General features: G+C 37.0%; 1 protein-coding gene across 3 annotated transcripts in view; it reads right to left on the minus strand.

Moving 5' to 3' along the window:
* The window catches only part of CCER1 (coiled-coil glutamate rich protein 1), a 107401-nt gene that overhangs the window by 58985 nt on the left and 33227 nt on the right, over nucleotides 1–15189 (minus strand). The gene's annotated exons all lie outside the window — the stretch shown is intronic.

Raw genomic sequence — 15189 nt, forward strand, 5'->3', positions numbered from 1 at the left:
AGACCAATAGGACAGAGAAGGTAATGATACATCAGGATGCAAGTTATGACTGTCTTAATGTCTTTCATTCTGTTTTATAATTTAATTTTTTAATTAACAAAAATCTATTTTTCTTCCTTCTACTTCCTCTTCCCCAACTGAGAAAAGAAAAATAGAAAGTAAATCTTTAGTAACAAATATTAATAGTCAAACAAAACAATTTCCCTCATTGGCCATGTCCAAAAATATGTTTTCAATCTTCACCCTAAGGCCATTATTTCTCAGTCAGGAGTCAAATAGTATGATTCATCATCCATTCTTTGAACATATAGCTCCTATTTCTGCTGATCAGTATTTATAAGTCATTCAAAATTATTCCTTCTCACAATGTTGTTGTTATTGTATAAATTGTTCCCCTTGTTCTATTCACTTCATACCGTACCTACATCAATTCATACAAATCTCCTTAGGGTTTTCTAAAGCAATCTTATTTGTAATTTCCTACAGCATAAGAATATTTACATATAATTTATTTAGTCATTTTCCAATTGATAAACATGCCCTCAAGTTTTTACTTTTTTGCTATATTTTTGTACATTTGGGTCCTTTTCTTCTTTAGAACATAGGGCAATTAGTGATATCACTGGTCAAAGGCCAAAACTTATAGTTCAAAATTGCTTTCTGGAATAGCTGGACCAACTTGTAGATATCTATTCACTTAATATACCTATTTTCCCACAAGCCCATCAGTATTTATCATTTCCCATTGCTTCCATCTTTGTTAATCCAATGGGTATGAAATAAAATCCTAGAATTTTTTAATTTTACATTTTTCTAATTATTACTGATTTGGAATATTTTTTTTCTTTATTTACATTTTCAGATAATTTGACTATCCATGGAGAATGGCTTTTATTTATTTATTTTTTAATTTTAGTAATCAGTTTCATGTCTGGAAAGGAAATTTTTATCAGAGAAATTTTCTGAAAAGATATTTTCCAGTTAAACGCTTTCCTTGTAATTTTAACTGCATTGGTTTTATTTGTGCAAAACTCCTTTTTTTAATGATGTGTTCAAAGCTGTTCATCTTATCTTTTATATTCAATTGTATTTCTATAAATAGATACATTGCAAAGCCTTTGGAAGACATTCAAAGATAAAGACCTATTATTTTTCCTCCAATAGCTTACGATGTAATGTACTTCTGCTGAGAGATAGCCCAAATGGTCTGTTATTAATAACCTAATGACCAGTTATTAATACTACAGGTACTGGAGGGGATGTGGCAAAGTGGGGACATTAATTCATTGCTGGTGGAGTTGTGAATTGATCCAACCATTCTGGAGGGCAATTTGGAACTATGTCCAAAGGGCGATAAAAGACTGTCTGCCCTTTGATCCAGCCATAGCACTGCTGGGCTTGTACCCCAAAGAGATAATGGACAAAAAGACTTGTACAAAAATATTCATAGCTGCGCTCTTTGTGGTGGCCAAAAATTGGAAAATGAGGGGATGCCCATCAATTGGGGAATGGCTGAACAAATTGTGGTATATGTTGGTGATGGAATACTATTGTGCTAAAAGGAATAATAAAGTGGAGAAGTTCCATGGAGACTGGAACAACCTCCAGGAAGTAATGCAGAGTGAAAGGAACAGAACCAGGAAAACATTGTACACAGAGACTGATACACTGTGGAACAATCGAAGGTGATGGACTTCTCCATTAGTATCAATGCAATCCCTGAACAATCTGCAGGGATCTAAAAAAAAAATACTACCCACAAGCAGAGGATAAACTGTGGGAGTAAAAACACCGCTGAAAAGCAACTGCTTGACTTCAGGGTTGGAGGAGATAAGACTGAGGACAGACTCTAAATGAACACTATAATGCAAACTCCAACAACAGGGAAATGGGTTCGAGTCAAGAACACATGTGATAACCAGTGGAATCATGCGTCGGCTACGGGAGAGGGAAAGGCGGGGGGGGGGGGGGGGGGTGGAGGGGAGGGGAGGAAAAGAAAACGATCTTTGTTTCCAGTGAATAATGTATGAAAACGACCAAATAAAATAATATTAAAATTTAAAAAAAATACTACAGGTAACTGAAGAGTAGAGTGATAATACAGCTATAGTGTCAAACTCAAATAGCAATGGGTCCCTGACTTGGAAATCCACAAATTAACATTATCTATGTTGTGTTGTATTTTATTTTGTTAAGTATTTCCCCAATTACATTTTTATTCTGGTTTAGGACTCCTAAGCCTAGAATTTGACACCTCTAGTATATATTACATATCTATATTAAGTCCTGTGTAATAGGGGGCCCATGACGACCTACCTCTTGCCTTTTAAAAAAATTCAGTTTCTCATTTGAGTAACTTAGTGTACTATTATCTTGCCTAGCCTTTATTTCTAAATCCTTCAAGATCTCCTCACAGCAAACCTGCTTCTGTTATTTCTCTTTGGCTCAAGACTACAGCATCTGCTTCAAAGTGGCCTACCAATACTGGCTCCTGCTTGGTTTACGATTCCCCCCACCACCATCCTGGCAGCCCAAGGTTCTTCCTCTGCCAATACCTAGCCAGCTTGCATGCCCACCTACATTCATTAGTGACAGCTGAGCCCTAATTTAGAAAATTAGACATTCTAGAAGCTTAGACTCCTGCCTTAGAACAAAAGGGGCAAACTGCCTCGATACTCTTCTTATAAAGAGAAGGTCCATTATCAGAGCTTGTTCCTGATTTTTAAAAGTTTTAATCTCATAAATAATGCGTCACAATATTTCCAAGCCTCAATGACTGATACTCAGCACTTTGGTGGTCTGGTATTACATATTATAATATGGAGAAGTTTCTTCTGAGACTGACACAGAAAGTTCTGTCCTGAAAAGGCTGGAATTCGTCATCTTCCCAAAGCTCATGCATCTCAGTGAAATGATGGCCAAAAGGGTCATAACAGAGGAAAGAAAATGGACCTGAGTCTGGTTTTATATTGATAATAGGGAATTTTCAGATAAGAAAACTCCCTCTATTAATAGTACCTTCTTTATACTTTATACATAAATTTTATGGCCTTAATATTTATTTATCTTACAAAAAGGTGCCTTCTTTATACTTTATGGCCTTAAAGAGTTGCCTCCATTTGAACAGTCAGAATTTGTGACTTACTAGACTCATAAGCCAAAAAGCGTCAAGATTAGGGACTGGAATCAAGGTCTTTACAGCCAGCTCTCTAGTCCTTAAAAGGAGTGACTCATACTGGTATGAAGAATGCAAATGTTGAAAAATTCCGCATTGTTAAAACATTCAGATGAATGACCTCACCTTCTCCCTTGCATTTTTTGTACCAGCACATATTTTATTGTACAATGATAATTTGCTTGTATAAGTTGCTATGACCAAATACATACATGACATATAATATTGATCACCCAGTGGCCATGTGTGGGGATAAAAGTGTATCTCAAAATTTAAAAAAATATAATTATCTAATGATGAAATTTTCATTTTAGTGAGAACAAGAGCTGGAAGAGACCTCAGAAGCTATATAGCTTATTTTAACAATAAATCAATATTTATTGGGATCTTTGCAGGGCAGCCAGATAATACAGAGGAGAGAATTCTAGATGAGCAGTCAGGAAGAGCTGATTTCAAATGTGACCTCAGACACTTTCTAGTTGAGTTACCCTGGGCAAGTCACTTAATCCTATTTGTCTAGCCCTTGCCCTCCTGTCTTACAGTTGTTATTGAGGAAGAAAGTAAGGGTCAAATAATAAAGAACTTGCTTACTATGCATCAGATATAATACTAAGCACTGACAATACAAAGAAAGGCAAAAGACAATTTCTGCTATTAAGGAACTCAAAGTCTAATGGGGGAGACAGCATATATACAAGATGAATAGATAATTAAAAGAGGGAAGACATTTGAATTAAGAGAGTTTAGGAAAGTTTTTTCTATGGAAGTTTGGATTTTACAGATGAAGAAACTGAGGCACAGAACTACTGCAGCAACTACCTCAATAGTAGCAGCAGTGGAAGATCGGACCAAGATGCCAAAGTAAGAAACAATTGAAGCCTACAACCACCCTCCAAACAACCACAGAAGAATAAAAAATGCTTCAAAATAAATATACTGGAGCAGCAGAACCAATAGAAGAAGGGGTGAAGGAATGTTCTGGCCCAGGAGACCACTGAAAGCCATCAAGGAAGACTCACCTCCCTGTGGTATGAGGAAGGGATGCTGAACAAGCCTAGCAGGCTTCAGATACAATATTGTGCAAGTGGCTTGAGAAAGATAACAGATGGCTGAATCCAGCCTCAGCAAGGTAAGATGCAGAAGGGTAATAGTGGGAGGAAAGTGGCCCTGCATAATCCAGCCAGAAAAGAGGCTGGGCATAACCCAGAATAGATAGCAGCAGGAGGAACTCATTCCAACAAGGTGCAGCCTAGGCAGAACTGGACAGAACCCAACTCCATTTGAACTGAATAGTTGCAAACCTCCACACAGCAGGTCAACCAGGCTGAATGGTCAGTCTGAGACCCAGACAGCTGAATCAACCCCAGGCACAAAAATACAGAGCTAAGCTTCAGCATATAGACAAAATTGAAGTAAAAAAATTACCTCCAAATTAGCAAAAGCAGAGAAATAATAGCCTGATGTTAGAAAAATATCTCAACAAGAGAAATGGCCAAAGTACAAACTCAGATGAGGACAGAAATACAAAAATGAAAAGATATGAAACCTCAAAGGAAGATGTGAAAGAATGTTAAGCCCAAAATGAACCCTTGGAAGAGTTACAAATAAAAGAACAAATAAGTAGAAAAATTAGAAAATGATAGAAAAAAATCAATAATTTAGTACAAAAACTTACTAAAGAAAGCAATTCCCTATCAAAAGAAAATATAGAAGCTCAAATAGAAAAATAACTTCCTAAAAAAGTAAGTATAAACCCTCATAAAGAAAAAAATGGCTCCCTAAAAATTGGAATTAGACAAATGGAAGCTAACAACTTTAAGAGACAGCTTGAAACAATAAAACAAATTCAAAAGAATGAAAAAAATGGAAGAAAATTTGAAATCCCTCACTAGAAAAACAGCTGATCTAGAAAACAGATTCAGGAAAGATCATCAAAGAATCACTAGATTGCTTGACAACCATTATTGAAAGAAGAACCTAGATACCATACTGAAATAAATCATCAGGGAAATTTTCCCTGATGTTCTTAAGCAAGAAGAGGAATTAGAAATCAAAAAATCCATCAATCAAATCATTAAAGAATCACAAATTTTAAAATCCCAGAATTATTAGAATCAAATTTTAGAAATCCCAAGTCAAAGAGGAAATACTACAAACAGCCGGAAAAAAAATAAATTATTGTGGAACCAAAGTCAATATTAAACAGGACTTAGCAGCTTTTACATTAATGCCTCAGAAGGCAAGGAATATGCTCTTTTACAAGGCAAATGACCTAACCCTTCAAAGAAAAATCACCTATCAAGCAAGACTGAGCATAATATTCCAGGAGGGAAATGGACTTATTAGGATTATTTATTAATGCTATTATTAATTAAATAGAGTAATTCCAGGCATTCATGGTGAGATGGTCAGGCTAAAAAGGAAATGAAATGATGACATTTGAACCTCAAAAAAAGCATAAAATGATATGTAAAAAAATAAAGCTCAAAAGAATCAATGAGGTTAAACTGATATATCCCCCTTCTTGGGAAAGTGGCAACTAGGATAATTAAGATATCTGTAAACAAGAGATACCTAAAGTTCGTCATATATTTAAAGTAATCAAGGGAAGCAATGAGGTTAAATTATGTTCTTTTCTTTTTTTTTAAACATTATTTTATTTGGTCGTTTTCATACATTATTCACTGGAAACAAAGATCGTTTTCTTTTCCTCCCCTCCCCTTCCCCCCCCCCCCCGCCTTTCCCTCTCCCATAGCTGACGCATGATTCCACTGGTTATCACATGTGTTCTTGACTCGAACCCATTTCCCTGTTGTTGGAATTTGCATTATAGTGTTCATTTAGAGTCTGTCCTCAGTCTTATCTCCTCCAACCCTGAAGTCAAGCAGTTGCTTTTCATCGGTGTTTTTACTCCCACAGTTTATCCTCTGCTTGTGGGTAGTATTTTTTTTTTAGATCCCTGCAGATTGTTCAGGATCACTGCATTGTCACTAATGGAGAAGTCCATCACCTTCTATTGTACCACAATGTATCAGTCTCTGTGTATAATGTTTTCCTGGTTCTGCTCCTTTCGCTCTGCATCACTTCCTGGAGGTTGTTCCAGTCTCCATGGAATTCCTCCAGTTTGTTATTCCTTTGAGCACAATAGTATTCCATCACCAACATATACCACAATTTGTTCAGCCATTCCCCAATTGAAGGGCATCCCCTTGTTTTCCAATTTTTGGCCAACACAAAGAGTGAAGCTAAGAATATTCTTGTACAAGTCTTTTTCCTTATTATCTCTTTGGGGTACAAACCCAGCAGTGCTACGGCTGGATCAAAGGGCAGACAGTCTTCTATGGCCCTTTGGGCATAGTTCCAAATTGCCCTCCAAAATGGTTGGATCAATTCACAACTCCACCAGCAATGAATTAATGTCCCCACTTTGCCACATCCCCTCCAGCATTCATTACTTTCCATAGCTGTCATGTTAGCCAATCTGCTAGCTGTGAGGTGATACCTCAGAGTTGTTTTGATTTGCATCTCTCTGATTATAAGAGATGTAGAGCACTTTTTCATGTGCTTATTAATAGTTTTGATTTCTTTGGCTGAGAATTGCCTGTTCATGTCCCTTGCCCGTTTATCAACTGGAGAATGGCTTGATTTTTTGTACAATTGATTTAGTTCTTTATAAATTTGAGTAATTAAACCTTTGTCAGAGGTTTTTATGAAGATTGTTTCCCAATTTGTTGCTACCCTTCTGATTTTGGTTACATTGGTTTTGTTTGTACAAAAACTTTTTAATTTGATGTAATCCAGATTATTTATTTTGCATTTTGTAACTCTTTCTAATTCTTGCTTGGTTTTGAAGTATTTCCCTTCCCAAAGGTCTGACATGTATACTATTCTGTGTTCGCCTAATTTTCTTATAGTTTCCTTCTTTATGTTCAAGTCATTCATCCATTTTTGAATTTATCTTGGTGTAGGGTGTGAGGTGTTGATTTAAGCCTAATCTTTCCCACACTGTCCTCCAATTTTCCCAGCAGTTTTTATGAAATAGTGGATTTTTGTCCCAAAAGCTGGGATCTTTGGGTTTGTCATATACTGTCTTGCTGAGGTTGCTTGCCCCCAGTCTATTCCACTGATCCTCCTTTCTGTCTCTTAGCCAGTACCAAATTGTTTTGATGACCGCTGCTTTGTAATATAGTCTGAGATCTGGGACTGCAAGACCCCCTTCCTTTGTTTTTTTTTTTTCATTATTTCCCTGGATATCCTTGATCTTTTGTTCTTCCAAATGAACTTTGTTATGGTTTTTTCTAAATCAGTAAAAAAAAATTTTGGAAGTTCCATGGGTATGGCACTAAATAGATAGATGAGTTTGGGTAGGATGGTCATTTTTATTATATTGGCTCGTCCTACCCATGAGCAGTTAATGTTCTTCCAATTGTTCAAATCTAGTTTTAGTTGTGTGGAAAGTGTTTTGTAGTTGTGTTCATATAGATCCTGTGTTTGTCTCGGAAGATAGATTCCTAAGTATTTTATTTTGTCTTGGGTAATTTTGAATGGGATTTCTCTTTCTAGTTCTTGCTGCTGAGCTGTGTTGGAATTATATAGAAATGCTGATGACTTATGTGGGTTTATTTTGTATCCTGCAACTTTGCTAAAGTTGTTGATTATTTCGATTAGCTTTTTGGTTGATCTCTAGGATTCTTTAAGTAGACCATCATGTCATCTGCAAAGAGCGATAATTTGGTCTCCTCCTTGCCTATTTTGATGCCTTCAATTTCTTTTTCTTCTCTAATTGCTACTGCTAGTGTTTCTAATACAATGTCAAATAATAGAGGTGATAATGGGCATCCTTGTTTCACTCCTGATCTTAATGGGAATGGATTTAGTTTATCCCCATTGCAGATGATGTTCGCTGATGGTTTTAGATATATACTGTTTATTATTTTTAGGAATGCCCCTTCTATTCCTATGCTTTCTAGTGTTTTTAGTAGGAATGGGTGTTGTATTTTATCAAAGGCTTTTTCTGCATCTATTGAGATAATCGCGTGGTTCTTGCTTGTTTGCTTGTTGATGTGGTCAATTATGTGGATAGTTTTCCTAATGTTGAACCAGCCCTACATCCCTGGTATAAATCCTACTTGATCATGGTGGATGACCCTTCTAATCACTTGCTGGAGTCTTTTTGCTAGTATCTTATTTAAGATTTTTGCATCTATATTCATTAGGGAGATTGGTCTATAATTTTCTTTCTCTGTTTTTGGCCTGCCTGGTTTTGGAATCAGTACCATGCTTGTGTCATAAAAGGAGTTTGGTAGAACTCCCTCTTTGCTTATTATGTCAAATAGTTTGTACAGTATTGGGATTAACTGTTCTCTGAATGTTTGATAGAATTCACTGGTGAATCCATCAGGCCCTGGGGATTTTTTCTTAGGAAGTTCTGTGATGGCCTGTTGGATTTCTTTTTCTGATATGGGATTATTTAAGAAAACTATTTCTTCTTCTGTTAGTCTAGGCAGTTTATATTTTTGTAAATATTCATCCATATCACCTAGGTTGGTATATTTATTGCCATATAGTTGGGCAAAGTTGTTTTTAATGATTGCCTTAATTTCCTCTTCATTGGAGGTGAGATTCCCCCTTTTCATCCTTGATGCTATTAATTTGCCTTTCTTCTTTACTTTTTTTAATTAAATTAACCAGTACTTTGTCTATTTTGTCTGTTTTTTCAAAGTACCAGCTTCTAGTCTTGTTTATTAGCGTAATAGTTCTGTCACTTTCTATTTTATTAATTTCTCCCTTAATTTTTAGGATCTCTAGTATGGTTTTCTTCTGGGGGTTTTTAATTTGTTCATTCTCAAGTTTTTTGATTTGCATTTCCAATTCCTTGGTCTCTGTCCTCCCTAATTTGTTAATATATGCATTCAGGGATATGAATTTTCCTCTAAGTACTGCCTTGGCTGCATCCCATAAGGTTTGAAAGGATGTTTCGCCGTTGTCATTTTCTTCAACGAAATTGTTAATTGTTTCTATGATTTCTTCTCTAACTATCCGATTTTGGAGTATCATGTTATTTAATTTCCAATTAATTTTTGATTTGGGTCTCCATGTACCCTTGCCGATCAATATTTTAATTGCCTTGTGATCTGAAAAGGCTGCATTTATTATTTCTGCTTTTCTGCATTTGAGTGCCATGTTTCTGTGACCTAGTGTATGATCTATTTTTGTGAATGTGCCATGTGGTGCTGAAAAGAAGGTGTATTCTTTTTTGTCCATATTTATTTTTCTCCATATGTCTATTAACTCTAATTTTTCTAAGATTTCATTCACCTCTTTTATCTCTTTCTTGTTTATTTTTTGGTTTGATTTATCTAAATTTGATAGTGGTTGGTTCAAGTCTCCCACTAATATGGTTTTACTGTCTATTTCCTCCTTCAATTCTCCTAGTTTCTCTATTAAAAATTTGGATGCTATACCATTTGGTGCATACATGTTGATTAGTGATATTTCCTCATTGTCTATACTTCCTTTTAGCAGAATATATTTACCTTCCCTATCCCTTTTGATCAGGTCTATTTGTACTTTGGCTTTGTCAGATATCATGATTGAAACTCCTGCCTTCTTTCTATTGGTTGAGGCCCAAAAGGTCTTACTCCAACCTTTAATTCTAACCTTGTGAGTGTCAACCCGTCTCATATGTGTTTCTTGAAGACAACATATGGTAGGGTTTTGGGTTCTAATCCAATCTGCTATTTGTCTACGTTTTATGGGTGAGTTCATCCCATTCACGTTCAAAGTTATGATTGTTATTTGTGGATTCGCTGGCATTTTGATATCTTCCCCTAGTTCTGACCTTTCTTCTTTAGCTTTCTTCTTTTGAACCAGTGATTTACTTTAGGTCAGTCCCCCTAGTCCCCTCCCTTGAGAGGCTTCCTTTCTAGCCCCTCCCTTTTTATGCTCCCTTCCCCTCCCCCCTCTCCTTCCCTCCCTTTTTGTACTCCCTACCCCCTACCCCTCCTTGATTTTCCTTTCTTTCTTGCCCTAATGGATAAGATAGAATTCAGGATCCCACTGGATCTAGATGTTCTTCCCTCTCAGATTTGATTTCACTGAGAGTAAGGTTTAAGTAATTCCACTTCACGCTCTCTTCCTCTCCTCATATGAGAGTTCTTCTCCTCCCCTTCCCAAGTGTATCTTTATATGGGAAAGATTATTCTATTGATTCCCCCCCTATTTCTTGAAGTTAATCTTAGTATTATCGTGGTTCCCCCCTCCCTTTTCCTTTCTTTGCCCCAACTTTCCCCAAATCTTCTTAATGCCCCAATCTTTCCCTATGCATGTTTCTTCTAACTACTCTTATGATGATACAATTTATGAGAGTTACACAAAACATTTTCCCCACATATTAATATATATAATTTGATGTAAATGTAGTCCTTATAGAAGAGAGTTTGACTTAAAGAAAAAGATAAGATTTATCTCCTTTTCCCTTTCTTTAATATTTACCTTTTCATGTTTCTCTTGCTTTCTGTGCTTGGATATCAAATTTTCCACAGAGCTCTGGTCTTTTCTTAGCAAATGCTTGGAAATCTTCTATTTTGTTGAATGCCCATACTTTCCCCTGGAAGTATATAGTCAGTTTTGCTGGGTAGTTGATTCTTGGTTGGAGACCCAGCTCTCTTGCCTTTCTAAATATCGTGTTCCGTGCTTTGCGGTCTCTTAGTGTGTTAGCCGCTAAGTCATGTGTGATCCTTATGGGAGCCCCCTTATATCTGAAGCTCTTCTTCTTGCCGTCTTGTAGGATTTTCTCCTTTACTTGGAAGCTCTTGAATTTGGCAATTACATTCCTAGGTGTTGTCTTTTGGGGATTTAGTATAGAAGGTGTTCTATGAATCCTTTCTATTTCTATTTTGCCCCCTTGCTCCAGAACGTGGGGGCAATTTTCTCTTATAATCTCCTGTAGAATAATATCGAGTTTGTTGTTTACTTCTGGTTTTTCTGGGAGACCGATAATTCGGAGATTTTCTCGTCTCCCTCTGTTCTCCAGGTCTGTGACCTTCTCAGTGAGATATTTTATGTTTTCTTCTAATTCATTAATTATTTGGGTTTGCTTTATTGATTCTTGCTGTTTTATCATCTCGCTTTCTTCGAGGTGCTTAATTCTGGTCATTAGGGACTGGTTTTGCTTTTCAGCCTTGTCTGCCCTTCTATTGGATGCTTCGAGTTCTTTTTCCAATTGAGCATTCTTATCTGTCAGACAGCTGATCTCTTTCTCCCATTTTTCTTTCCAGACGGTTTCCATCTTTTGGATAAGTTCCAGTTTGAGATCTTCCAGAGCTTGTTGATAGTTTCCATTTTGGGAGGCGTGTTCTGAATTTTTTTGGATTTCCTCCTCATTCTCCTCTTTTCCTTGGGTACTTTCACCATAAAAGTTTTCAATAGTCACTTTTTTCCCTTTCTTCCTGGAGGCTTGATTTTGGGCCATGTGAGCCATCCCTTTGGTGGTTTTATTCCCCTTTCCTTTTTGGTCTGGGATCTGGGTTATATGGGTGGTTTTTCTGTGAATTTAGGTTGCTTCAGACTAGTTCTTCCCAGCCTCCGAGGTTTCTTAGAGTGCTGGGTCCCTGATCACAGCCACACTGCCCAGGTGTTCAGCTCCGCCCAGATAATCAATGGGTGGTCCACCCCTGTTGTTTAGCTCCGCGGAGATGTTCAGCGCAGCCGCCCCAAGTACAGCTCCACGCTGGATTCTCCAGTGAAACCACCCTGAGACGCCTTATCCTGGCAGTCCCCAGATCCCAAGGACCCTGGGGTGCCCCCCCAGACAGAGACGCTCCCCACTCACTCGCTGTCCCGGTGAGCACTCAGGTAGCTCACTCTGGTTTAGTGGGGGAGGTGGGGTGGGGGAAGGGCGGCTCAGTTCACTTTTCTGTGCAAGCTTTTCCTTCTTATTTTAGTGTGGAAATGTTCAAGCCCCACGTACCTTCGCCTCTGTGGGGTACTGGGGAGTCCTTCTGTTCCTCCAAAGGTGATTTTATGCTCCTTTGATATAGTCTATTTCGTTCGGTGCCAGGGAGAGGAAGCGTGTGGCGTCTAGATTGCAGCCATGATTACCCGGAAGTCTCGATTATGTTCTTTTCAAGGGAAAGTGATAACTAGAATCCTTAAGATACAAGAGACATTTAAGATACTTACAATACAAGCTTTAATGAGGAAAGCAAAGGGATTAAATTGATTACATTACTTGTAAGAAGGTGATTTCTGAGATGCTCAGGATATACAGATACCTAAAGTATCCAGATACCTTAAGATATCCAATGTATTTAAGATACTTGAGAACTTTGGAACTATTGGGGCAATAAATAGGAAAATAAAGAGGAACATATGTAGAAAGATAGCAGGGAGTAAGTTGAACATAATGGCATATTATTTTTCTAATCAAGGGGATAAGAGAATAATAATATATTGAGAAAAGATAAAATGAGAGAAAGTTTGGGGTAAATATCTCAAATGAGAAGGCATGATAGAATCAATACAGTATAAGGGAAGATGAGGGGATGGCAAGCAATGCTTGAACTTTACTCTTTTTATAGGTAATGTTGATCTTATTTGTGGTTTGGATATTGATAGCTGATTGACAATGATCAGATGGTAGATATAGGCTAAAGCTATTAGGGTAACTTAGTTGAAGGTGGTAGATGAACTGACTGAACACAGCTTAATCCAACATTTATTTATTTCTAACTATGAGGAGAGGCAGGGACAAGATAAAAGACATAGGAATAAATCAGGAAATATCTTACCATATTATTAATATTTTTAACTAAAACCCAGAACCTAAAGTGCCCCTCATGGGGTGTCTTTTTTGTCTACTAAGTAGACACTACACTTTCATACACTGACTATGGATAAATTCTATCTTATTAGCCTATTCTAAAATTATGAACTTCAATTTATATTAACTCCTTAAAATATCTATGGAAATCCACAAGCTGCCTCAGCTAACTGTTGATATGACTGTTAGGGATCACTAGGTTGTCTGACCCTCCCAGCAGGGAACCAGACACAGATACTGCTTTAATGAGAGGAAATAGAGCCCCCTCCTGGCAACTTTTCTCACTCTCAAACAACTTTCTTCAGGTTAACAGATGGTCACCAACTTTTCAAAGTTAACTCTCACAGAAATTATTAACAGATAGTCCCAGAGAAAAATCTCTAGCAATCTGCTCAAGAGAAGGAGTTCAAGACACAGGCCAAGAGTTCTGCAACTTCCTTCCCAACATGAAAAACTTCTTTCTGATGGCTCCTTAAAGAGCCCTAAGTCCTATTTCCAAGGCTTCTTAAAGAGCCTTCAACAAACATTCTGTGGCTGTTCTCTTATAGAAAAAAAAATATTCAAATTACAACTCTATCTCTGGTTTACATCTCTGCTTCTTATTTGACTATATAGCTAATTAATAACTAATTAAAATCAACAGTCTCATTAAGAATTGGTGCATATAGAAAAAACATCAGGGATAGATTTATTTTGCCCAATAGGGAAGTAAGAAGGGGAAAGGGAACAAAAAAGAGGCCAATAAAAGGGAAGAGGGACTCAGGGAAGTGACTAAACAGAATAAAAAACATTTGTAAACAGAGAAAGGTTGAAAAAGAAAGAAGGATAAATGGGAGAAAACAAGATGGAGGGAAATAGTAGTCATAATTGAATGTAAATGGAATGAACTCACCTATAAAACAGAAGAGAATAGCAGGGTGGATTAAAAGCAAGACTCCCATAATACGCTATGTATAAGAAACTCATTTAATACAGATACGCATAGAGTAGAGATAAAGGGCTGAAGTGAAATCTACCATGCTTTAGCTAAAGCTAAAGAAGTAAGAGTAGCAGTTATGATTTCAGACAAAGAAAAAGTTAAAATTAACCCAATTGAAAGGAACTAAGGCCCAGAGAGATGCAACAAATTTTGACACTGTTTAAGAGGCTAGTGATATATATAAAGAAGTTATCTATCTATCTATCTATCTATCTATCTATCTATCTATCTATCTATCTATCTATCTATATCTGTCTATCTTTCTATATATATGTATATCTATTTATCCTTCTATATATGTATATCTATCTTTCTATCTACCTATCTATCTATCTATCTATCTATGAAGCTAGGTGACAGCATAGTACATAGAACACCAGGTTCAAGTCTGGCCTCAGACACTGTATTACTCTGGGCAAGTAATTTTACTTTATTTGCCTCCATTTCCTTATCTGTAAAATGAACTACAGAAGGAAATGGCAAACCACTCCAGTATTGTACCAGTTAAAAGAGTGGTTGCCATAAACTGTGACTGCAAAAATGTGTAAATGGCCAAACTGTAAGGTTTTGGCCACACTGGTAAAGATAATTTTTTTGTGTCTTGATTTTATATTAAAAAAATAAAGTGGTCAGCATGGGAAAAATTCCCAAATATGAAATACCCAAGTCAACTGGGTTTTTAGGGAGATTTTAATTAATACAAATAAGGAATTAAGGAAAGGGAGAGAGAGAGTAAGAGGAAATAATGGGAAAAGGGCTAGGCCAGCCTAGGCTTAAGCCTTAAGAGAGAGATCAGTCAGTCTTTAATCCACTCACCACAAGATTTGTCCCAAGCAAGATTCTAGTGTTCAGAGAGACCCACCAGTTCAGTTCCTGAGCTCTACTTCAGCTTCCAAGGCTGTATTTCCTTTCAGCCACTGAGACAGAGATCAGCCTCCAATTCAGACTCCATAGCTGAATTACGTTCAGAGGCCTTCTGATCTCCTTTTAAAGAGAATTTTCTCCTATGTCACCTCCCCTAAGTTTTCACATCTACCAATCACAGTAGACTTTTTCACAGGACTGACCATTCTTAATTCACATCTTCTTTAGTTCTCAACTTCTCTGGGTAGACTAAAACTTCGCACCTCTTTTATTAAGCTTGTCCCTTGCAAGTTTGCAAGTTGCCTAACCTTTCAGTGATTAATTTGACCTTTATAGGTATTTCTCACC

The sequence above is a fragment of the Monodelphis domestica genome, chromosome 5 (genome assembly GCF_027887165.1).
Source record: "Monodelphis domestica isolate mMonDom1 chromosome 5, mMonDom1.pri, whole genome shotgun sequence".
NCBI classification, from domain to species: Eukaryota; Metazoa; Chordata; class Mammalia; order Didelphimorphia; family Didelphidae; genus Monodelphis; species Monodelphis domestica.